Source organism: Cervus elaphus, chromosome X (assembly GCF_910594005.1).
Source record: "Cervus elaphus chromosome X, mCerEla1.1, whole genome shotgun sequence".
Classification (NCBI taxonomy): domain Eukaryota; kingdom Metazoa; phylum Chordata; class Mammalia; order Artiodactyla; family Cervidae; genus Cervus; species Cervus elaphus.
In genome coordinates, this window is record NC_057848.1 from 58435987 (window position 1) to 58462556 (window position 26570).

General features: G+C 44.9%; 2 long non-coding RNA genes across 3 annotated transcripts; one reads left to right on the forward strand and one right to left on the reverse strand.

Moving 5' to 3' along the window:
- The first annotated feature begins 5723 nt into the window (after nt 1-5723).
- Nucleotides 5724-8063, forward strand: LOC122690857. Its single transcript, XR_006340131.1, has 3 exons — nt 5724-6090; nt 6789-6883; nt 7885-8063. It is a non-coding gene; the product is annotated as an uncharacterized LOC122690857 (long non-coding RNA).
- A 2658-nt stretch (nt 8064-10721) lies between these two features.
- Nucleotides 10722-15217, reverse strand: LOC122690855. 2 transcript variants are annotated; one of them, XR_006340128.1, is made up of 3 exons: nt 14496-15217; nt 11682-11856; nt 10722-11554 (listed from the first exon to the last, which is right to left on the reverse strand). It is a non-coding gene; the product is annotated as an uncharacterized LOC122690855 (long non-coding RNA). The 2 variants fall into 2 exon arrangements; XR_006340127.1 differs by having other exon boundaries at nt 11682-11919.
- Between the last annotated feature and the right edge of the window lie 11353 nt (nt 15218-26570).

Here is a 26570-nt window from a genome sequence, read left to right on the forward strand (position 1 = left end):
AGAACCATCCCGAATGTCAGGAGATGGCAACCAGTCACTCCCAAACACTTGGGAGAAAGGTGCTCCATGCCTTTCTAGTCTTGGCATACCTGGGGTGGGGAAAAGAACCAGAACAAAAAGCAGAAAAGGAGCCCAGAATGGGCAGGCCCCTACTCATCCCCTTTTCCTATAGGCTTCCTGTCACCCAGTCATTCATCTGCAAGTTGACACCACATTTAAGGAAAAAGGAGGGTAGAAGGAGGCAGGGACCCCCTGCTCTGAGTGTGAGTGTGTGTGGTGGTGGTGGGGTTGGGAGGGGAACACTGAGTCTTACAGATTTAAGAGACCCTTGATCTCCACCAAAATAACAGAGTTCTAGCAGTGCACACCTGGTGCAGGAGTCACGGGGAGGCTACATGCATGTGCCTGTGCAGTGAGACCCTGCTACTGAGTGCCGGGATAGCCAGTGCTTCACAGAGATCCCCTTTCAGCACCACGTTTATCCCCACAGCAACAGTTCTGAGGGAGACACATACAGCCTGGTCCATAAAAAGCCCTCAGTGCATGGAAGAAATGACGCAGACTCCTCTCAAGTCTTCCCCAGGTCCAAAATCCCTTGTTCTCCTACAAAACACAAAATGTGTCAATTGATTAATTATTGAATTAATACCTGCCAGTGCTGTATTTGGCGGAGAGGTGAGAAGTAGGACCCAACCCCAAATCTCAGCCTGTTTCTCTCCTGGCTGTCTACTTGGACTTGGATAGCTAAGTCAGGTAGCTGACATCTTAATGGATAAGTCATTCTTTAACAGGAGTAGGTCATAATACTGAGAAAAAGAAGTAAATTACAGGTGTGATGACAGTACAGAGGCCCTTCTTCGACCTCTGCATCCTGAGGAACCCCTCAGGCAGGAGATGACACGTTGCAGATCTGAGGGGCCCTTAGACCTGGGTGGGAAGAGGTGAGTTTGCTGACAGCCACAGCGTGTAAGATCTTTGGGAATAATCGGGGAGATACCCGAGCCCACCACCCAGCAGACACATTTTCAATCAGGACAGACTGTGACAGTCTTGCTTTCTTTTCCCCAGGAGGACGATTTCAATGAGCACAAGGGTTTAATGACTGCCCTCCACCCTCCCTGCCTCGGCCGTCCGCGCACCCAACGTGCAGTCTCGCTCTATGGCCGACACATGAGCCTTGCGGGTGCACGAGCCCACAGTGTCTGGAGGCCACGTGGAACAGGGTGTGCCTGTGGATGTCAGCACGGAAGTCAAGGTCGATGACTTCGCCCGAGCAGCAGTACAGGTAGCCATCAACCCCATGTTGGACCAGGTCAACGCCTGCCTGGACCACCTGGAGCACTGGAATGACTACCTCCCTGGCCGCCTCCAGGACAGCTTGAATCTAGCTGGCAGACACATGTTGAGTTCTAGCACGTGCTCAGGGAGGCCCCAAGCGATTGGCAGCCTCTAGTGGAGCCCTCCAAGGGCCCTGGGGCCAGTCCTCTACCCTGCCTGCCTAAGCCGGGCTCTAGCCTGAGCCCTCACCACCGGGCTTAGGTCAGCCTGCAGATGCTCCGGGTGATCTGCCTGTCTGGGCCATCCTTCTTGTACTTCCCTTCACCGGCCTGGCATACCCCCACCTCCTGGCATTCCCACCTAGCGTTAGGTGTGGGCCTGTGACCCACCCAATTTGCCTGCCTGCCCAACTCCTGGATACTCGCCCCTCTGCCTAGGTTCATTAGGCAGCTTGAGATTTATCTTAACATTTTCAGGAATTAGTATACCTGCACCATGTTGCCAATTGAATGGCTATTTCACAAAATGTTGCCCGCAAGCTTCCCTACAAAGGGTATGTAAATTTACTATTAGAAATTTTACACAATGTATGTAGACTTTTGTTATTTTTTCAAGCTTGAAACAATTCTGCCATTCAGTTACCTTTTTGATTTTGCCCATTCATACTCTGGGAATGAGTGTTACATAGTGAAAATTTCCTAATACTCAAGGGACTGGATTCTAATACAAAATGGACCAGGAACTTATTGTGTGCTTCCAGATTTTTGTTCCCATGACATCTGATGTTTTCCAGAACCATGGTGGGCCACTCCTCATATCCTCACCCTTAGCAGGAACGGGAGATACCCCCATCACCCCCACAATATCCAGGCATGTATCTGTCATCCTCATGAAGTGGCCAGAAGGATCACTTCACCTAGGAAGATGTCAGATTACCTACCATCCTTCTTACCTTAACAAGGGAAGAACTTCAATTCCGGCCTGGAGACCCCTCACCCTTCCACGCCATGCCCTGTCATCAATGCCCCAGATTAGAGAGCACGGAGTCCCACTGGTACGTGATGTGATGCACATGCAGAGCCACATCTTCATCGATGGTGCTTGGAGTCATCACAAATAATAACATCTACAAACGGGAGCTTTTCCATCATACAGATTTTATTGAAAAACAAAATTTTACAAATTCAAAATATTTTACACAATCTTCTGTTCCCCTCTGACAGAGTGGAACAGTACATCTTCCACTTGCCAAAACTGGTGAGATCAGCATAACAGCTGAAACCATCTGTAAACAAGGCCTCTGGTTATATTCCCTACTGCAAATGACCACAGAGAACTCGCCATGAGGGCACAGGTATTGGTAAAATACAAGTGAGCTGGAGGGTGAACATTGGTTCCTACTTATTCCTTGTCCTCATGGTACCTTTGGCACAAGTTCCACTAAAGGAAGTTCCCTGCAGCCTGAGTTTCACCAGGGTGTGACAATCACAATTTGTGGGGGACAGATACCTGGGGAGACGTGGTATCTCATGTTAGGATATTGGAGGGCAAATACAAAGTGACATAAGAAACAAAGGTTTGATTATCCCCATTGAAAAGTGAGAGCAGGCTTTCGCCCCTCACTTTGCTTTAGAAGATTTACTTTGGAAAACTCATCAGTTCTTTCTCTGTCTCTTTGCAATATGTGGAAATTGTTTTAAAAAGCTCAATAAGCCTCTAGCCAATTTGACAACCCAGGAATGCTCCTTTAAGGACCTGGCAGCAAAAATCCTTGCAAAGGGGGAGAACTAGGTAAAGAGGGAACAACTTAAACAGTTAAAACCAGAAACTGCTAGACCTTCTGGACAATCAGAGAAAGAAATGACTATCAAAGCAGTGCACTAGAGTCAATAAAGCTGCAGGAGAAGATCACGAAAAGGTGAGGGCAGTCAGCATCCTCAGAAGCAGGAGGTGTTCCTTCTCAGAACTCCCTCAGGTTATGTTCTTGTGCAACAGCATAAAACATTATAAACAACATTAAATGGTGCACAGAAACAGCAGAGGTAGCAAAATCATCTCCTGGCAGAGAGGCCCACAGTTCACTGGGAAAACAAAATGTGAAGATCTGATCCCGATATTCATGCCTCACCTTGAATAGAGGCCCACATTCACTCACTTCACAAGTATCCATGTGCTTTACTATCTTCTATACCACAGCTATGCCACCGAATGGTAGTGTGAGGGAACAGGGCCAGGAGACAGGAGAAGGAGCCCTGCACCCACAATGTCCACCACAATTTTCACACCACAACACTTGTCCTCCCCACTGTCAGTCTTTCCTTATACTCTCAGAGCCTCCTGCTCATAGCCCTGCTAGGCCCAAATTTCCTTAATCGAGAGAAAGCAAAAGCCTGAAATGGGGAAACTGTTGAACCCTTCCCCTCCCCAAACTGAGCTCCTCTTTCCTCTCCCCAGCTCCAGTAACACAACACCAGAAACAATGCATAACCAGCCCTCCACTGTTGTACCAACAACACCTTCTTCCTTGAAAGTCCAGAGAAGATCCCCTCGAGGCAATGTCACTCCCACCAACAGGAAGACCCAAATGGAAAAGGAAAAGGAGCCAAGCAGAAAGGCTTTCTAGCAGATACACAAGGGGAGAGACAGTTACAGCCTGGGGGTGTAGCCCTCTCCAGCAAGAGAAAAACAAGATCTTCATTCTCCAGCCAGGACGCCTGACTCAGGAGGCTCTGGGACATCCAGGCTCACTGGCGTATGCCTCAAAGGAAACAAATGGCCCCGGATTCAAGCATGGTTCATTGACAAGACCCATCAGACCTCTTTCTTCCAACCAATGTGCAGTGTGCTCAGCAGAAGAGTGCAGAAAGCGAACGTGGAAAGTTCCAAGCACATTCCCACACACAGAGCTGAGACACCTCAGGATTCACAATATGCCCTTGCTCAGAAAAATGACACAGAATTCTTACAACAGGCTACTGTCAACTTCTGCCCCAGACCCTACATTACCTATGCCCTTGGTGGCACAGAAGTCTGATTCAGGCCAGAGCCACCTTAGGCCTGAAACCCCACACTTCCTATGCCCTTTGCACAACAGAAGTCTGACTCAGGCCACATCTAACTTACCACCCAGTCCCAACATTTCCCATGATCCTTGCTGTGGAGAAGTCTGACTTAGGCCAGAGCCAACTAAAGTCCCGAACCCCACATTTCCAATGCTCTTTGCCACAGAAGTCTGGCTTGGGCCAGAGCCACCTTATGCCCAGAACCCCACATTTCCTATGCCCTTTGAGGCACTGAAGTCTTATTCAGGCCAGAGCTAACTTACCACCCAGACCCAACATTTCCCATGTCTGTTGGGGCAGAGAAGTCTGACTCAGATCAGAGCCATTTTATGCTCAGGACCCAACATTTCCCAGGCCCCTTTATAACACCAAGGTCTGCCTCACACTAGAGCCAACTTACACCCCAGACCCAATATTTCCCATGCCCCTTTGGGACACCGACGTCTGACTCAGGTGAGTGTCAACCTAATACCCAGACCCAAATTTCCCCACGACCCAAGGGACACAGAATTCTGACAAGAGGCCACAGATAATTTAGAGCTGGAGCCAACATTCACCATGCCCACATGCTGCCACTGCCACTATGGGCCTTTCAAAAGACATTCGCAAGGCACCTGTGATGTGTGAGCTTTGAAGGAAGTACTGTCTGGCTGGTATATCAGTAGAACATAACAAGAATTGGCGCTGACTATCAGTTGTCTCTTCACAGTGCACAGGGAAATCTCAACACGAGAGCTGAGCGTCTATTCAACCAAGTGTAGTCAACATCAGTGGGACCTCCCAGGAGATTCCCTCCGATTATCCTTCTAGGCCACAGTATAGGAGGGGCAATGGCCACATTTCCTGAACTGTTTTTCACAGCCTAAGGCAGTTCACAGACTGAAGCAGGGAACACAAGACCTTCTCTAACAGTGACATCTAAAAGTCTGAGGAATGCTGTAAAGTACGATAAAGCCCCCATTATAAAAGTCTCACCTGTGCCAGAAGGCAATCTATTCTCATGTCTCACTCAATCATGTGCATTACCATCGTCTGTCCCCATGCTCTGCCGATCCCAGACAGGGACATGGATGTGGAAGGGGAAGAAAACACTTCTTAAAATACAAGAAGTTTCTCATATCTTTCACACCACAGTCCCTTGTCCTTAATCATTATGAGCAGATGCATCCAGTGCTGCTCTTTCCCACCCTCTGTCCACCTGCAACCAGCAGGCCCCTGAAGGAGGGACCATGGTCTATATGCCATGTATCGGTCCAGCTAAACCAAGCAATAATGCCCCGCTATACCATTGGGGTGGGATAGTAAAACTTGGAAGGCTTCCTGGAGGGGGATAGAAATGATCTAGGCCTGGGTAAATTGAACGTGCATGCTTTCCAAAGTCTAAGATGACAAGAAACAAAGCACAAGGTATGTGCAAGGGCCTAAGAAGTAGAGCTAGGCACTGAGGGATGGACACGGATACAGAAAGACATAGGAATACCAGCAGAGATTTCACGACGACGGCTGGGCCTTGGCAAATGGACAGTTTCCCACCAGTAGACCTCCCTGAGAGGAATGACCAATCTCCCCGTCAATCATCTCAGGCCCACCAATGAGGATGTTGAGAGGCGGGGGCGTGAAATGTTGTGGAAGAAACCCTAGCACGTGCCTAAGATCTTGACTGTCTGGATTGTGCTGTGGGGGCTTCCGTAGACCGTTTTCCTCGGTTAGGATTTAACATGGCGGCTCCCTTTCCGGAGATCACAGAAGTGTATGTTTTACTAACTTTATTCGTATCTGGCCATCTGTGGTGTGATTTGGAGAGTCAGGTAGATGGTGTCTCCTCATGGACACTTTGACAGACGTGTCTGCGGGCTCCTGGGTGGATGGCGGAGAAGATCTCTCAGGCACTTCTGGGTTTGGTGTCGGGCATTATTGTACCGGCATGATGAAACATGAAGAAGACGTTCTTTGTTTAAAAGTGGGTCTCAGAGCCTCCTTCCCAATTGTGGTCTTACTGCTTTGTCGTGTTTGTGGCTTAAAGTGAGGGAAGGGTGGCAGCGTTTGGCTGGGTGGGTGGGGGTGTCAAACAGTCTGACTGGATACTGGCAGGCGCCATGGAGCTTATTCTGCTTTATATTGTAGGGCGTTTGGGGTGGATATATCGTTGCCGGGGCTTGCTTCAAATGTTGAACTTGGCCATTTTGGTGACCTTTCTTAACCATTGAGGGTCTTTCTGTTCTTTCCCATGTGAAACGAGACAGTAAGGCACTGAGGGATCGCGTGCGGTGTTAGGACAGCTGACGGCCCTTGGCTGCCTTGGTGTTTTGTGGATCAGGGGAAGGGGAAGTTTGCCCCAGCCACTCATGTTACGAGCTTCCAGCTTACCTAATTTTCCTGCAACTGTGTTAGGCTGTCCATCTGTAAGCAAGTCTCCGTGTAGATCTGTATAATCACTGTTTCCTTCAGGACCTGGTGATGGCAAAATCGAGTACTGGCCAGCCGATGGGCCTGTAAGGAGAAGAGAGTGGACCCGGAATTAGCTGTCCAGACCTGCCAGATGAGTAAGTGCAACCTTGTGTTCTGTGGGGCCACAAATCCTGGGGGGAGGGTAGCATCCATCCCGTCAGCTGCAACATTTTTTAACATGGTGTTGAAATGTCTTCCCTGAGTCTCTAAGATAGGAACTTGCAACAGTGTCAGGATCACTCCCTGAGTGCTGCTCAGACACTATGTTTATAATCGATGTCTTTAACTAGTCAGTGGCATCTTGTTCCAGTTCAGCGTGAGTGCCATTATTACAGACATACTGAATTTATTAGAATGTCACCTTTCCAAAAAGCCTGATCTTGCCATGTTCACATCAGAGTTCGGATCTGTCTTGTTATCCTTTTGGAAAACACTTGCACTACCAGGCAGAAGCAGGCTGGACTGGATGGGATTGTGAAAATCAAATTTCAGGAATCCAGAGACTGTGGGAGTGCTGTTTTTTTCAGGTAGGGGAACATGGATTTGAATGTAATTTCAAGCCAGCTCTATTTAGGAAAGGGGAGAAAGATGAGAGGCCTATACACCAAGGGAGTGGCAGAGAATGATAGTCTGCCAGTCTATCCCCTCTATAAGTGGGTGGGCATTTAGTTTGCAGGGGTCCTGGAGATGTAGGCTAACAATTCAAGTAATATGCAGGTAAAGACTTCAAGTATTTACCCATCCACTGTTTGTGGGGGAAGGGGGGCGGCGGGCGCGGTATTTTTATTTTTTGCCTTGCAGATGTTGCTGAGACAATGCCTCCTGTTTCATTAAAAATAAATTTTAGTGTCTGAGTCTGACTCTTTCTTACTGTCATCTTTGAGCCTCAATTTCCACACTTGCCAAATGGGTCTCACCCCTTGCTTTCAGGGATATCTTTTGTGTGGTTTTTGTAAAGTGCTCAGCACACAGGAGGTTCTGAAGGAATTAGCACACCATTTCCAGAATGTGGGAACAGAACAATGTGGCTTCATTTAGCTCATCTCCCTACCTGTCCAGACCCCCATTTCAACCAAACATTTGTTTCCTTTCACAGAGCCAGCAAATTTCCTCAGCTATTACGGGGCTTCTGTTTGGAAACCAGCCTCTTTAATCCTGCTATGATGCCAAGAGGTAGCCCAGCAACTCACACCTTGCCTTGCTCTGAGCCACTTTCTTGTGTGGCCATCTCTGACACCTTATGCCAAAGCTGATGTGGCTCAGCACCAAGTTCCGGCACCAAGAGGGTGCTTGTTAACTGGCAGTGGTGAAAAGGCCTCCTCTCTTTCATTGTCTGTGTAACGTTACTTCTTTTGTGGGCAGTGGTTAATTTGTTGAAAATCTCTGGAAGAGTTTCCACAGTTGGGGTGGGGGAAAATGCTAAATAGAAATATGAACTCTTCTACGGTGCATTCCAAGACATTTCTAAGCTCTAGTTTCATAGAAACCTCAGGCTCCTGTGTTGCTTTATTAGCATGGGTTTTATCCAGAAGGTGCATTACCTGAATTTCATTCAGCGAAGGTTAAAAGAAAATCCACATTTTTTGTGATTGGAAACTAAAGTGTGTAGTCTTTAGAGGGCATGTTTAAAGACTTTTTGTTTATCCCTGTCATCGGTGAAACTACTTTAAAGCTGTGAAAGATGGGGGTCATGATAGCTTCCTACTTAGTGAAAACCTGAAGCCTGAGATACTTAGAGAAACCTGCCCTAAGCCCATGTTCCTTCCCCAGGTGACATGATGATGATCAAAACTGGCTTATTTCCTAGTCAAGACAATTGTGAAACATAAGAATAACCATGAGGCCTTCTTCCCCTTCCACACACACTTGTTCCCACTGCCCATCAATGTCATCTTGGCTGGCTTCTTTGGAGGCAGGGGCCAAGAAATCCTAAATGGATGGTTTAAGAGGTCAATCTGCTGTGTAGTGGCACTTCAAAATAAGTCACAAGGTTAAGGATTCCACTCTCCAGTTGGTGACAGTCTCACAAATCAGGGCTCTCATGGAAAGAGAAGGTAATCCTCTTCTGAATTTGAGATGGAATCTGGCTTGCTGGTTCTTTCCCAGGAATTCATTCCCAGGCCAGCCATGTCACTTAGGCTCATGAGACAGTACCTAGTGAATGTCTACTCACTCGTGGGAATGTGAATGTTCTAGAAATTCTTGGTGTGAGGTATTCCTTTGGATACATTCCCCAAGTGGGATTGCTGGACTAGATGGTAGTTTTCTGTTTCATTTTTTGAGGGGATTTCATACTGTTTTCTATAGGAGCTGTACCAATTGAATCTTGAACCAAATGAGTTACATGAGTGGTTCTCAGCCCACTTTTGATTGTCGGTTCTTTTCAGGAAAAGTACTGTAGAGATTAGAGGCTCAAAGCGGGAAGGAGTTCACTGATCAGGAAAGATGGAATGACTGGCTACATACAGACCTTTGTTGGGGTGCCTAAAGCCTAGGGGTGGGGAAGGGGCTGGGAAGAGTGACCCTCTGTAGAGCTGCTGTCAGAACACAAGGAGAAAGCTAGACAGGAGGACATAGGCCCTCAATGTGAAAGGTTCATTGAAATTTCTGTGGTCAAATGTGTCTCCTACCTATTTCTCAATCCCTGGTACTGCCTGGGATCATTGTAGCAAGGGGACTGAACATAATAGTGCACATCGCTGAGTGTGACATCAGAGTGGATTCCTTTCCAGCAAAGGTGAGACTTTCATGATGAAGGCTTTACCCTATGTGAGAGCATTCCTCAGAATTTTGGACTTCACTGTCAGGAATGTTCTTGTGTTCCTGCTTCAGTCTGTGCACTGTCTTAGGCTGTGAAAAGCGACTCAGGAAAGGTGACCTTTCCCCCTCCTATACTGTGACCTAGAGCAGTAGTCTGAGAGGGTCTCTTGGGAGGCGCCCGCTGATGGTGACTGCACTTGGTTGAGTAGACCGCTCACTCTTCTGTTGAGATACCTGTGGCTGGAAAGAGGCACATGCAAGTGAACTCTTGTTGCTGGTGTGTTCTACTGACATACCAACTAGACACTTCTTCCTTTGACACTCACACACCTCAGGTGCCTTGCTAACGTCCTAAAGAAGGCGCATATTGGCAATGGCAGCATGTAGGGCATGGGAAATGTTGAGTCTGGGGCAGAAGTTGGCGGTAGCCTGATGTCAGAATTCTGTGCCATTGTGCCGAGCGAGGGCACACTGGGAATCGTGAGGAGTCCCGACTCTGTTTGTCAGAATGTGGTTGGAACTTTCCACATTCACTTTCTGCACTCTTCCACTGAGCACACTCTGTGCATTGGCTGGAAGACAGAGGTCCGATGGGTCTTGTCAGTGAACTGTCCATGAATCCGGGGCCATTTGCTTCCTTCGGGGCATATGCCAATGATCCTGGATGTCCAGGAACCTCCTGAGTCAGGTGCCACAGCTGGAGAATGAAGCCCTTGTATTCCTGTTGCTGGAGAGGGCTGCACCCCCAGGCTGTTGCTGTCTCTCTACCCATGTATCTGTTAGAAAGTCTTTCTAGCAGAAAGTTCGGCTGGTGGTGGCTCCTCTTCCCTTTGAGTTTTCCTGTTGGTGGGCGTGACAGTGCCTCAGGGGGACCTTCTCTGCACTCTCAAGGAAGAAGGTGTTGGTACAACAGTGGAGGGACAGTTATGCATTTTTGTGGTGTTGTGCTACTGGAGTCGGGGAGAGGAAAGGGGAGCTCAACAGAGAGAAGGAAAAGGCCTGATGGTTTCCCCATGCCAGGCTTTTGCTTTCTCTTGATTTGGGAAATTTGGGCCCAGCAGGGCTACAAGGAGGAGGCTCTGAGAGTATAAGGAAAGACTGACAGTGGGGAGGACAAGGGTCTTTGGTGTGATGACTGTGGTGGGCATTGTGGGTTCAGGGCTCTTTCTCCTGTCTCCTTTCTCCATTCCTGTGCCTTTCGTTTGGGTTAGCATAGCTGAGGGACAGAAGATAACAACGGGCCCTGATGGATATACTATAAGAAGATAACGGCTTTTGTATAAACTAGGGCATTTATTGTGGGAACAGGATTGTTTTCCATTTTCTCAAGTGAATTGTGATTTTGTCTGCAAGTGAAGTCTTTGCTGTCTCTTCCTTGCTCTGTGTTGCCTAGACCTGTGACAAATGGCTGTTGTGGAAGGGGAGCTCTTTGTCCAGCTGTAATGTTGCACAGCATATAATCTAAGGGAGTTCTGAGAAGGGACTGCTGTTGTTTACACTATTTTTTTTTTCCGGTGATATTTTCTGCCCTTTTCCTGTAGCTTTATGGGCTCTTGGTCACTGCTTTTGCTGCCAGGTCCCTGAAGGAACACTCCTGGTTTGTCAAATCCCAAGAGGCTTGTTTAACTTACAGAGAAGATTTGCATACATTGCAGAGTCAGAAATGGCAGCCTATTGGCTGGAGAATCCCAGGGACAGGGGAGCCTGGTGGGCTGCCATCTGTGGGGTTACACAGAGTCAGACACGAATGAAGTGATTTAGCAGGGTCGGACAAAGAACTGACCATACTCCAGAGTTTTTGAGGAAAGGTGAGAAAGAAGTCCTCATTCCTTTTCAGCATGAGCAATTTAATTTTCCTTATTTGAGTGTCCCTTACAATGTGCTCCCCGTGAGATACCAGGTCCCCTGGGTATCTTCACCGTCCCTCCAAGTGCTGATTCTAAAGTCCTGGCCAAAGCCAGACCTGTGCGGAGAACTTCCTCAAGAGGAACTTGTGGAAACAGCCCCTGAAGGACAAGTAAAAAGGATGAGTGACTGCTTGTCCTCTAGGAGCTATTTACCCATACATATGTCCTCAGGGCGACTTCTCTGTGATCAATAGGATCACTGGGGATGAAGTTTAAAACTGCTAACCTTGTTTAGAGATGGTTTAAGTCGCTCTGCTGACGTCAGCAGTCTGTTGGCAAGCGGAGCTGAACTTCATCTCTCACCCTCCCTTTCTCAAGCACTCTGAAGGAGCAGAGATCTGATCTCCAATTGGCAGAGGTCCGATTTCTGTGTCTTGTGGTGCACAGGACCTGCTAGAATACTTGGGAGGAGGCAAGGACTTAGATCCGGCAGAGTTTTACTTATGGAAGTTTAGTGTGCAGCTCTGTCAAAAAGAGTGGACAGAATGAACCAAATCTGTGCATTCCTGGACAGTTTGAATGGTCTCTTCATCCCTCTGGATTTCAATTTGCCCTCCCAGTCCACTATGCTGACACCAGCATGCACCCAAAATGGGTTACTGAGTGTTGCCAGCCAGGCCACCTCACAGTTTCGATTTGGGTTGGCTTTCTGAGCTTCCTTCGCTTCTCCTTATTCATGTGCAAGCCTACTGTACTACTTCTTATCAGCTTTGGAATAGAGCAGCTGTGGACCCACTTCAGTGAATCCTAAGGAGATTCACTGGTTTACCCAGCCTCCCCCATCAGTCAGACAAAGCTCCTTCCAGAATGCTCAAAGGCCTGTTGCAGATTTTCCTCTAGTAGGCTGTACTGAGCTACAGGATATAGGATGTAGTTGAAGCCAGGAACCAAGCACCTGTGCATCTCGTCCAGACCCCGGAACTGATGTGTAGTGAAAAGGCTAAGAGGGTAGATCTTGTTCTGTCATGTTTCTATTACCAAATACTAATAATAATAAATTATAAAGGTGGAATAAAACTTCAGAGTGGATGGGTGTGTTTATGGTATAGGTTATGGAGATGCTTTATGGATGTATACTTATCTCCAGACTCATTCGATTGTATACATTAAATGTGTACATCTTTTTGTATGTCAGTCATTGGTCATACCTCGATATAGGGGTTTAAAAAGATAATTAAAAAAAAGAACCTTCCATGGTCACAAATGAGTGTCACCTCCCTCCAAGTGTTTTTAGATTTTAGAACTGAGAGGGAAGAATGTTTCTCTTGGGGAAATGGGTAATGCCATTTACAGCTTCTGTATTATGGTTTTGACTTGGTTTCTCTATGTATACATAGTATCTGCATTAGTGGTGTATAAAGTTAACCTTTAGTCCATAGGATTTTGAATTTCATAGAATCATAGCAGTTTTACCGAAGTCATCAACTTCATTCAGAGGACTTCAGCTCAAGGAGTGGCCCTGTGACATCAGCGAGTTGTCATTTGACCAGAAATTGACTTTGGGGTATTGTGCCTTTGGGAATGGCTTGGACTTTGGGTTGTTTTCATTTTGTATAATACGTGCTTTTGTGCTTCCTCAAGAAATGTTTAAATATATTGTACCCATGGGGTCATGCCAAAGTGCCTGTGTGCTCTATTTGTATTCCACAGGATGAAAGGCAGTGTCTCAGGCTCATTGGTCTCTCTCGCAGGCCTCTTTTCTCTGAGACCTTCCCACAGCCTTCTGTTTTCTGTGTCACTGAGTTTCCTGGCCATAGCTACTTGGTTTGGTATACATTTCATCTTCTCCTAATTGAACAAGTAATACTTTTGTTATGGTTTGGGACTAGACCCACAAGAATGAGTGAGAGCCTGCAAAGGATCACTGGTAACCTTTCACTACAGAGAATATAAAAAGACATACTCTTGGGTCTTCCCCAGCAGTCCAGTAGTTAAGACTCCATGCTTCCAATATAGGGGCGAGGGGGTTCAATCCCTGGTGGGGGAACTAAGATCCCACATGCTGCATGGCATGGCCAAAAAAAAAAAAAAAAAAAGACGAAGAAGGAGATACTGCTGAGTTTCCCTGAGCTAGCCTAATTTCTGTGTCTTTAAAATGTATTCCTTACTTAAGTTTCTTATATTTTGTTAAATACTTGTGTTCTTCCAATAAAATTCATTTGCTTCAGAAGATCTCACTTGTTTGTTTTAATCATTCACAATGAACACCAGCATGATCAAGGAAGCTGCGGCTCGGTCATGTGCATCGTCACCTGAACCGGGGCGGAGCTCTAAGCTCTGGAGTCTGATGTATTAAGAACAGGAGCGGGTGGCAAAGATGATGGGGTCTCCCGGCCATGTTAAAAGCTCCCCTCTTTGTTAAGCTCGCCCCTTTGTCTAGAGAAGTATTCTCCTTAATGCTAATCACTCAGTTGTGTCTGACTCTGTGCGACCCCATGGCCTGTAGCCCGCCAGGCTCCTCTGTCCATGAGATTCTCCAGGCAAGAGTACTGGAGTGGCTTGCCATTCCCTTCTCCAGGAGATCTTCCCACCCCAGGGATCGAACCCTGGCCTCCTGCATTACAGGCAGATTCTTTACCATCCGAGCCACCTGGGGAGCCCAGTCCCCTAAAGGTAGCAGGTAATCTAATACCCCCTATGAGAACTGATCCTTTTAGCCACTTCATGAAAGCCATGAATGCATATTTGGGGATTGTGGAGAAATCTTCTGATACTCCCAAGGGCAAGGAGAGGTAGGGTGACCAGCATGGTTTTATAGAAGATTCGTTCAGAAGTCAGTAGGACCAAACTAGAAGCAGCAAGCACACAATCAATTCCTGCTGAGCCTGCATTACAATCTCGGTCCCTTGTGCCTGAGACATCTTTTATTACACCACACCACTAGGTCTTCTAAAGACTTTGTAACAGCAGAATTACATTAGCTAAGTGGGTAGAATATTTGACATTGTTTATTCTTTAAACATATCAATACACCTTCCAGTTCTAACTGGAATTTGACATGCAATTTACTAAAATTGCATGTCTTATGTGTATAGCTTACCATGGTTTAAACATTTCAGCAGGGACTTTCCCGGTGGTCCAGTGGCTGAGACTGCATGCTTCCAATACAGGGGGCCCAAGTTCGATCCCTGGTTGGGAAACTAGATTCCACATGCCACAAGTAAGACCCAGCGAAGCCAAATTAATTAATATTAAAAAAATAGAAAAAATCCATTTTCCCAGCAAATAGCCTTACTGTGGTCAGTAACCCCCTGCCCACCCCCACAGGAAAGGAGAGTAAGACTGGCAGTCTCTTCTGCCTGTAGATCTTTAGAGTGGCTGGGTGCCTTGCTCTTCCTGGCATTTCATAAATATCTTTGGGCTGAAGGTGGCAACAATTCTGTTCTTATCATTCTGTCTAGAGGGCACCAAGTTTCAATGTCTCATTTCCTGCCCGAGAGGTTCATCAGGATGCAGAGCTCAGATCACTTCTCTTTTTCTCTAATTGCGGCTGGAACTTTATATCCCTTTGATTATCCTCTCCTGCTACAGAATGAGTCTCACGTAAGACTGGAAGCCATCTCCCATTGGCGCTATTTCAGGTCAGTGGGTATGATTTTACCTGAGGCCTTTGCATTTAGAATCCAAACACCATGAAACCCCACTATCAAACACCATGAAATCCCACTACCATTCTGATCTTCATTGACAAGCCAAGCCTCAGCGGAAGCGCTTTCCAAGGAGGCGGGCCGAGGGCAGGGGTGGGCGGGGCCGCGAGCTGTACTGGCGCCTGCGCAGGCCCAGCCCTCAAGAGCAGATGGTTGCTAGTGCGCAGGCGCAATATGGAGGCGGAGCTAGGGCTCCATAGCGGGAGAAGAGGGCTAGGGGAGGGGCGGGGCTAATGGCGATAATGAGGCGGGATCAGAAACGAGGGGCGGGGCCTCGGTTTCCCCAGGCGGGCGGTGGGTGAAGGGCAGGGGCCAGGGGCCAGGGCAGGAGCCCAGGACTCTGCATCTTGCAGGATGAGGGCGTGACCCGCTGCACTTGGAGCAGAGGAGTCAGCCAGGTGCCCACCCTGCCTGCCCAGCCCGCCACTCACTTGTCCTTCTGAGTTCCTTGGCTTGCATGAGGTTCTGTGAACACATTTCCCTGCTTCTTCATGCATCTCTCAGACAGATGATTAGCACCTATGCTGCAAATGTTGCCTACAACATGAATGGGAAAGCCCCAAATACTAACCAGCAAAATCCAGAGCAGCATGTTCAAAGAGTGCACTGTGACCAGCAAATGTAAGGAAGGTTGAATGCTAAGAAAGCTCTTGATTTTCTATACCAAAAGACGAAAAGAAAATAATCATCTGGTCATCTGCATCAGCTTTGAAAAGATAAAAATGAAGGGTTATCTGATGTTACCAGAGGCATTTGCCTTTAGTCTATTACCAATAGCAGAATATCAAATTACCACTCTGATCATTAAGTTACTTTCTCTGACATCATCATCACATATATGCACATAATTCACTGTTTACTTAGGGCAATGACACTCCAATTTCTTTCACAAATCATGTGTTTTTATGAGACAGTGCTACAGGTCAACCTCTCTAGATACCCACAACAGCTCAACCCGAAGAGGAGCTGACTCCTGCTCCAAATGAAAATATGTAATTAACTAATCTGTTTGGAGTTGGGATTTTAGTTGAACTCTTACTTAATATATTGCATATATATTGGAGCATTGAAGGGAATCTTACGGATTTTATAAGTTTATTTTTTGAAAATTCAACAGATTTAGTATTCATGAAGGTTTTACTCACTGACTGCTTTTTCCCCTCTCGCAAATCTGTTCTTCCTCTGTCTTCTGCCCCTTGATCAATGAAAGGGGCATGCTTTTCTTCATATTGCTTAGATCAAGCACCTTGGCATCCTCCTTGACTCCTCTGTTTCTTTCATGTCCCACATGAACTCCAGCAGCAAATCCTCAGCTATGCCCTCAACATATGAGCAAAGGGCTGCACATCCAGGGACAGGAGGAATTGCTGTGGCCTTTTTTTCAGTCAATTCACCACTGTCTGTATGTGGAAATATGAGCCAATACCTAGAAGCAGAGTCCCATAAGCAGAATATGGACTCATAAAAAGACATGAGGTAAGATATAGAAACAAAGTCACTATGTAAGGTATGTGCTTACTCAAGGTGTATGAATCCCTTCTAATCCACTAGGGTGAACACAGAATCAAAAATGGGTGTAAAGGAAACATCTGTGGATTTGCAAGGGGTTAGAATTTCGTGATTCCGTCTTGTGCTTCATCCAGCCTGGCATTTCGCATGATGTACTCTGCCTATAAGTTAAATAAGCAGGGTGACAATATACAGCCTTGAAACCCTCCTTTCCGAATCTTGAACCAGTCTGTCATTCCATGTCTGGTTCTAACTGTTGCTTCTTGACCGGCATACAGATTTCTCAGGAGGCAGGTAAGGTGGTCTGATATTCCCATCTCTTTCAGAATTTTCCACATTTTGCCGTGATCCACACAGTGAAAGGCATTGGCATAGTCAATAAAGCAGAAGTAGATGTTTTTCTGGAACTCTCTCGCTTTTTTGATAATCCAACAGATGTTGGCAATTTGATCTCAAGCTCCTCTGCCTTTTCTAAATCCAGCTTGAACTTCTGGAAGTTCTCGGTTCACGTACTGTTGAAGCCTGGCTTGGAGAATCTTAAGCATTCCTTTGCTAGTATGTGAGATGAGTGCAATTGTGCAGGACTTTGAACATTCTTTGGCATTACCTTTCTTTGGGGTTGGGATGAAACTGACCTTTTCCAGTCCTGTAGCCACTGCTGAGTTTTCCAAATTTGCTGGCATATTGAGTGCAGCACTTTCACACCATCATCTTTTAGGATTTGAAACAGCTCAGCTGGAATTCCATCACCTCCACTAACTTTGTTCATAGTGATGCTTCCTAAGGTCCACTTGACTTCGCATTCCTGCATGTCTGGCTCTAGATGAGTGATCACACCATCGTGGTTATCTGGGTCATTAAACTCTCTTTGTGTAGTTTTTCTGTGTATTCTTGCCACCTCCTCTTAATATCTTCTGCTTCTATTAGATCCATACCATTTCTGTCCTTTATTGTGCCCATGCTTGCTTGAAACATTCCCTTGGTATCTCTAATTTTTCTTGCAGAGATCTCTACTCTTTCCCATTCAATTGTTTTCTATCGTAAGTGTGTGCCGATTCCTTATAATCATCTCTTTCTCTCTTTCAATCTCTGTCTTTCCCTCTTTACACACACACACAAACACACACACACACAGAGTACATCCTATTAGTTCTATTGTTATGGAGGACCCTGACTAACACAAATGTTGTATTTTATATTTTTTTTTAAATAGACAAGTGCCTTTTATTTTGGCCTTAAATATTTAGCTGAATGTAATGTTGTATCAATTATCTGATTAAAGTTCATTCCTAGGCTTCATTTATAAGATATTTACAAATCTTTCTGCATGATATTTTTATTGTTCCTCATCCCTTCATGAATGATGTGCAAATGACTGTTTTCCTGCATTCTGAATGTTAGATGTTCCAACCTTCAATCAGAAATCTTATTGTGAAAAATGATGTTTTAATTTATTTTGTCAGTGTGTTTGAATAAAATTTAGATGAATAGTTTATTAAATATTTAATGGTCATTTGTAATGTATTTTATGGATTGCCTGATGAGGTCTTTTCTTATTTGTCAGTTGAGGAGTCTCCCTCCAGTGAACAGGCAGCACTTGATAAAGTGGATCTCAGCCTTAAAATAAGACTGAATGGTACAAAAATGTGGATGGAACTCAAATTTTTAGTATTGTATCATCTCAGTCTGTAGATTTTAATTCTCACTTCACAAGCCGATGTTCCAAAACCACTGAAAACCATTATAATCACGTTCATCCTCATGTGAATTTGTTAACTAATGTTATAAAACTTGTTTTTATTAAAAATGGTGTGCAAAAAACAAGATTTTCAAGTTGTACAATCTTAAAACGGTATTCCGGATGAGTCAAAAACTTATAGGATTAAAAATTTAAAGAAAATCTGTTAGAGAAGATTGAGGTGTTTACTTTGTCTTGGTTCAGTATTAAATTGAATATGATAATCACAGAAATCCATTTGGTTAATTAAAGTGTCAACAATTACATTTGTCCAGAAATGATAATTCAAGGCAGTGAAAAAATATTTTATATTATTATGGATTATATTATTACAGCCATGAAATTAAAAGATGCTTTTTCCTTGAAAGATAAGCTATGACAAACCTAGACAGCATCTTAAAAAGCAGAGACATTACTTTGCCAATGAAGGTTGTATAGTCAAAACTTTGGTTTTTCCAGTAGTGATGTGTGGGTGTGAGAGTTGGACCATAAAGAAGGCTGAGCACAGAATTGATGCTTTTGAACTGTGGTGTTGGAGAAGACTCTTGAGAGTCTCTTAGACAGCAAGGACATCCAACCAGTCCATCCTAAAGGAGATCAGTCCTGAATATTCATTGGAAGGACTCATGCTGAAGCTGAAGCTCCAATCCTTTGGCCACCTGATGTGAAGAACTGACTCGTTAGAAAAGACCCTGATCCTGGGAAATACTGAAGGCAGGAGGAGAAAGGAACGACAGAGGATGAGATTGTTGGATGGTATCACTGATTCAATGGACATGAGTTTGAGCAAGCTCCAGGAGATGGTGAAGGACAGAGAAGTGTGGCATGCTGCAGTCCATGGGGTCGCAAAGAGTGGGACATGACTGAGCAACTGAACAACAACAATTATTACAGATGCATAATATGTACACTAATACTTAATACAAACAGGTAAGCAAAACTTAGACCAAAAAACGTGCATCATATAAACAGATTCATCTGAGAAGATAAAAGACAACTGAAATATAAAGATACAAAAATATTTCCACTTTAGTGGTAATGAAATATTGTCAATTAATGCACATATAGACCCACCGTGTAATCCATCATGTTCAATTGCTATTAAAAGAAAATCACTGCTGGTGGAGTTGTTACATGATGGGAAGAACATACACTGTTTAAAGGAGCTTGAAATCTGCACAGTCCTTCTGAAAATGAATATGATCAAATTTTAAAAATGGGATTTCATTATCTGAATCTTCCCTGTACTTTGATACTCTTGGTTTTCTTGCTGTTGGCAAAACCTTCCCCCAAGCAGCTTAAGTCCTCTTCATACTTAGCCTTTCTTTCAACCCAGAGAACTCCTGAACAAACCTCCTCACCACATGGGCCCTTGTCTTCTTATTTTCCAGTATGAGAAAAGAATGTGTCTCAGTAAATGAGCTTGTGTATTTAAGAACGGGAGGGTGGAATGGCTGGAGCAGTAAGGAGAGGTGTCTGAGTTTGGGAGGAGGTGGGTTGGGAGAAAGTAGGCAGAATAAGATTCTCATAGAAGCTTGTTACCTCAGGCACAGTTGAGACTTTCTTCAAAGTGTGACATTGTAGCTCCCTGAAAAATTTCCATTCTCAGGACAGTGTTTATTTCACCTAAGTGGGAGCTAGCTATGGGAAAGCCCTATCCTCAGGGCATTTACTTAAAAAAAAATCAGAGGCAATTTTTTCACATCATGGCTACCTGAGGTTGCCAGCATCTTATATTTTAGTCAGGAGAAAAAGACAATGAAAATATACCAATAAATAATCATGTATTTGTGATAACCTGTTGAGGCAAGCCATCCATCACTAACCTTATGTTTCAAAATTTTTCATACCACTTTTCATTGTTTACTCTTCCACATGAATCTTAAAATCAGTTCATCTAATCAAAACAAAATCTTCTTGGTGTTTTGGTAGGATGATGCTGGAGGGAAAAATAGTGCCTGTGCTTGATTAAACACAATATTGCCTCAGGACAAGATCCCATTACTAGTCATGTGTTGGAAGTATAATTTAACTCAGGGAAATTTAACAACTTTATGACACTGAGTCAACCTGTCTCTGGGGATATCATTCCATTTTTTTGAGTATTCTTTGCACACCTCTTTAGCATTTAAAACATTTTTCATGTGGTTTTTGCACTTTAAAAATACATTCCTAGTCACTATTTGCTTTGAATTGCTTTACTGAATAGGGTTTTCTACCATTACGTATTTTAACTGGCTATTTTATTTATATATGGAAGCTGGTGATAAATTTATATTAATTTTATACTCAGTCACAACATGGAATTCAGATATAACAGGTAATGGTTAAATTCCTCTCCTCCTTTCCTATTTGGTAAAATTCTTAGTTTTTCATTTCCTTTATTCTTATATTGAACATGTATAAAATCAATTTGGGAAGCATCCATCCCTCTCACATTTGCCTTTCTCTACTGATTAGTCTCTTTTGGTCTTTTAGTATAGGAAATTAGAAGATTTCTTAACGTTAAAACTTCCTTACATTCCCTGGTCATGGTACATCATTCTATGAATATGCTGCTTTAATTTGTGTTAGCTAATATTTGGGGATTTCACATTAATATGGCAGACAGCCACATCCGCAGCATGGGTGCCAATAATCTCTGGCTGAGATATGCATGAATAAGCAGGAAAATGTGTTCACAACAGAATCTTAGGCAAGGGGCGTCCAGAAGCCGAGGGTCTTACAAGAAACTCAGAAAGACAAGTCAGCCCACGGAGAGAGTGGGCACCAGGCCTACTTCTCTACTCCAGAGAGGCCATCCCTGGCATCTCCAAGTGCTGCGAGCTCTGCCTGGCCTACTCCTGCGGCTCCCGCCCCTCACTTGAGTACCGCCTTAGGAAAATTTAGCCCAGCCCCTTATAATCTGACCCCGCCTTCTAGAGCGAGTATTAGCCTCGCTTTCTTCCGCTACTCCCGACCCGCTCAACTCGGCCCCACTGTCGCTCCTGCGCCACAGCAAGAGCCGGGCCTTGTGGGCGGAGCCCCGCGGCGCCAGGCACCGCCCATGCCCCAACCCACTCCCGGCCCTCCTCCACACGTACGCACTTCCCGCCACGCCTTCTTGCCGACCCTAGCTGAACCTCGCCAAGCCCAGAAAAGCGAGCCAGGCGCGATGGATGGCCGAGTGCAGCTGATCAAGGCCCTCCTGGCCCTGCCCATTCGGCCCCAGACACGTCGGTGGAGGAACCCGATCCCCTTCCCCGAGACGTTTGATGGCGACACCGACCGGCTCCCGGAGTTTATCGTGCAGACGGGCGCCTACATGCTAGTGGATGAGAACCTGTTCACCAACGATGCCCTGAAGGTGACATTCCTCATCACCCGCATGACTGGGCCAGCCCTGCAGTGGGTGATCCCCTACATCAGGAAGCAGAGCCCCCTCCTCAACGATTACCGGGGCTTCCTGGCCGAGATGAAGCGGGTGTTTGGATGGGTGGAGGACGAGGACTTCTAGGCCTGGAGCGCCTCGGGTCTGGGGGCGGGTGCTCGGGAGAGGGTCCGCCGCGCCAGTCGCCGCCTCCCAGATCGCCACAGGCGTCCTCCCGCCGTGTCCCCCCCTCACCTTCGGATGGCCGTGATCTCCCCCGTGCTCGTGTCCCCTCCCGTGTAGTGCTTGCCTTTGTTCCAGGAATAGCGCTCCAGGTTCCCGCTGCTGCAGCCATCAGGCCCGGCCCTGAAGCGGCCGCCGCCCTGGCGCCAGCCAGGCCTCTCCCCTGCACACTTGAACTCGGTCCTGCTCTCCAGCTGCAAGCCGGGCTCCTGTTACCTACTGGGCAGACCACCCACACCCGGCCGCTGCCAACTGCCCGCCCCCTGCCAGACTCCCAGGCCCGCCTCCGGGTGGCCAGAGACCTGCGCTGTGGCGGCCATCACCATTCACCGCATCCCACCTGCAGCCTTCGGCGATCTGGACTCACCCGGGAGGTGACTGAGCTGGCCACAGCCTCTGGACAAACAAGGATTCCAACAGCTCGCCACCGTCCTGGAGGGGCCGGCCAGCCTTTCACCTGTGATGGGACCCAGGTCCTCCCTATCCAAGAGACATCTTTTGTTCCTGCTGGGTGTGACCGCCAGGTCCCAGGGCTGCCTGGCAGTCAAACCGAGTCACTCATTGTCTCCTGTGGGCCCTTAGTTTCACCCAGAATCCAATTCTCTTCTGAATGTGCAGTATTTTCTTAGTTATGTGTTTGTTGGTCAACAATATAACTCATATCTCCCCAACTCAGCACTACTTGGAGAAAAGTCTTTCTTATTTTCAATAAATGTCAGACACTATTTAAAAAGAAATTGAGTCTCAATGAATATAACATTTCTTCTTCCCTGTTCATGTAAAAGTTGTTCAGAAGATGTATCTCTTGCTGTTCCATGGGTGATGTTAGAGATACTCTCTGTTGCGTCTTGCATATAAAATATCAAAGTCAGTATCCTGAGGTGTTCCTGAGGATGGAGACCCCACTGGCAACTGTTCAGTCACAGATAATGAATCCTTTAAACCAGTTAGAGTTGTTCCATGCCTTTTTAATGGATCTTTACTTTGGCCATGGTGATGTGAGAAGTCAGTCTGGAGGCTTCTCAGAAAAGCTTTCCTCATTTCCAAAAAGCCACTGGAAAGCACCCAAATTGTTACAAACCGTTAATTCCACAAAGATAGTGAAAAATGTCATAGTTTTACTTATCCCAATATTCAGGGAGCCAGCAGAATGATACAGGTACTTTTGAAAAACATTTATAGAACCTTCATTATGTAGGTAGTGGGATGGGAAAAGGTGTGCAAAAATTATATTGTTTACACATAAACCTGGTTGATGCCCTGTGGGACAGTAAAAATATAAACTTCCCTAATGAGCAGAAAAAAAGTCCTCCTTCCTTACTTGTCTACAGTGTAACCTCTTATAGTACTATAGAAAGCCTGTGCTCCCTTATAAATTGTTGGTCAACAAAGTTAAATATCCTGTGTCAGATGATACAGGGGTGAGCTAAAATAGACAAATCTCTGGTGTGATGTTCAAAGGTTGTACAATCTAACATTTTGTCTCATTTTTAAATTGTGATTTTTCCAGAACATAGGATAGAGAAATAAATCACACCAGTGTTTTGTTGGTTTTTTTTTTTTTCACTTTTTTTCCTCTATCCATCTCTTTCTTCATTTGGACAGGTAAGCTTTTGCCATTCATGTGTTATAGTTCACAAGACAACATTGAGATGGAGGTATGTTACTTGCATTATGTGTCTTGATTTTTTTTTCCTCCAAATACTGAAACCATCATTAACTTGCAATTTGGAATGTATTAGGTCAAAGTCTTAAAGTCAGAAGCAAAATTTGAATCACTTAATGAAATAAAGTTTTATGATTCATGGGTTCTTAAAATAATTGACAGCTGGCTAATTTTGAGGTTCCAATTCAAGTTGCTGGCAGTCAGCTGACCTGGATGGGTACGAAAGATGATTGTGTTAAGCATATTCACTGTTTGGTTTTAAACATAGATTCTGCTAAAGTAGTTTGAGAAGTGCTTGGAAGCAGTTTATGGTGTAGATCCAGCATGTTCCTTACAGTCTGTGTCCATCTGGCTCTCAAGGTAGATAGAATGACCTAGGACAACTGGCTATCCTTTGAACAGTGTTGGTAACCCCTTGCCTCCCTCAACAAAAATGCCCCTGCAGTTTTCTTCCTCCTGCCAGAATGGCTCTGTTAAGCATTATCCCTTTGTCTATACCACTTGTATCATCCCAGGTCCTTTTTTGTGATACAAATGTTTTGGGGGAGGCAACATTTTGCAAGAATTAATCATGATCTTGAAAGCATTTGAAAGATTCCACAAAGGGACAGAAGAAGAAATGGCATTTGTAAGTAGAGAAGGGAGGTTATTTTTCATTAGTGTCTCAGTTCAGTCTGCTATAATAAAATCGCATAGACTTGGTGGCTTAAACAACAAAACATTTCTTTCTCAGAGTTCTAGAGGCTGGGAAATCCAAACTCAAGGTGCAGGTATATCAGGTGTCTTTTGAGGGCTCATTTCATGGTTTGGAAGTGGCTGCCTTTTCTCTGTATTCTTACATACATGGTGGAGAGAGAAGGAGAGAGAGAGAAGTCCTATCTCTTCCTCTTTTTATAAGTACACTAATCTCATCTGGGCACTGCAATCTCATGCAACCTTAGAGCTCATCTAAGCCTAATTACCTCCCCCAATGCCCTACCTTCAAATACCATCACTTTGGGGATTAGAGCTACAACAGAAGGATTTGGGAGGAGGAATACAAACTTTTTCATAGCAATTACTTTGCCATCTCACCTATTACAGTTGTCATTCATGGTTTGTTTCCCTAACTTCCTTCTCAGCAATTAACTCTGTCCTCCACCATTAAGCCCCACCTCAGAAGTGAACAGCAAAGGAGAGAAAAACATAAAGACTGATGAAAAGAAGGGGAAATAAAACATAAGATGCATGAGGAAAAATGCAATTAAACTTTTTTTGTGATAGGGCTTGGGGCCAATATTGACTTGAACTCTAAAAGTCAAGATATTACACAAATTTTGTGACACATATACAAAAAATTTCATATAGGAAATATAGACACAGAGGGGACAAAGTGGCCTTTGAGTGATGCGTGTCTTGAGATCTTAGATTCCAAAGCAATCCCTGTGGAGAAAACTTGTATAATAAGTAGTTTGCAAGTATAACTCTCAGACTGTTACAACCATAATTCTCACACAACTTGTTGATGAGTACCTGTCAAAATTATTTAATGCATTATTCAGGAAACCAGTAGAATGACAGAGCCCATAGGAAAAAAAATCATTTATAGATTTGGGGAAAAAGAATGCACTAACATGATTGTTAATTTATGTACAAACCTGGTCAATGTCTAGAAAACTATCACTTCTTAACTACATTTCTACAAACTAATTCCTTAAATCTACAGAAGTGTTTTTATTTTTTGCAATTTTCACAAGACTAACTTTCTTCTATTTTAAAAATGTCCTTGAATTAGAGACGAAAGCCTATATCATAGCAAAATGGACAGCTATATTGAGATATAATTGGAATACCATAAAATTCAGCCATTTGAAGTGTACAAGCCAATGGCTTTTAGTTTATTTACAGAGTTATGAAAAGTGCTCAACATAACTAACTTGCATAATCAGGGAAATGAAAATCGAAGCCACAATGAAATGTCACCTTACACCTGTTATGATGGTTATTATCACAAAGACAACAAATAAATGCTGGCAAAGATGTAGAGAAAAATGAACCTTGGCACACAGTTGGTGGGGATATAAAATGGTGCAGCCACTATGGAAAACAGTATGGAGGTACCCCCCAAAAAGTTAAAACAGAACTACCATAAGATCCAGCAATTCCACTTCTGGATATTTACCCAAAGGAATTGAAATCAAGATCTTGAAACGAGACCTACACCCACATGTTGATTGCAGTATTATTCACAATAGCCAAGATATGGAAACAACCTAAATGCCCATCGATGAGTGAATGGATAAAGAAAATGTAGTACATACATACAATGGAATATTCTTCAGCCTTAATAAGGAAACAAACTCTAGTTGGCTTGAACCCAGGTAATTCCCTTTGCACTCCCTGGTATTCCCTTGCTCAATTTCAACTGTTAATTGCTGCACATTTGTAGCAACCCCAACCTATAAGGACATGGCTGGCAAGGACTCAAGCCCTCATGACCAGCTAAGCCATCAAGACCTACAAGATGAAATCTGAAAATGATGGAATTTTAGGCTAGATAGTGGAGGAGGAAGAGAGCGAGTCACAATTGTGGCCTGGAGATCAATGACAGCAACAGGGGTTGTAGCTCATTACACTAACCTACATCTTCTAACGGAGAAGGGCATGGCAACCCACTCCAGTGTTCTTGCCTGGAGAATTCCATGGACAGAGAAGCCTAGTGGGCTACAGTCCATGGAGTGGCAAAGAGTTGGACATGACTGGGCAGTTAAGCACACATCTTCTAAGTTTCCTCTTGCGAAGAGAGGCCATAGGAACCATGAAGAAGATGCTCCCCTAACCTGCACAGAGAAGTAGATCCATGCTGCACAAGACGCACACTGAAGTACCCACAGAAGATTACCACTCAGATCTCCTTTCTAGACAACCTTTTATGACAGTAAGAATGAGTAGCTGCCATCCAGCTGCTGTACTTTTGGACCCAA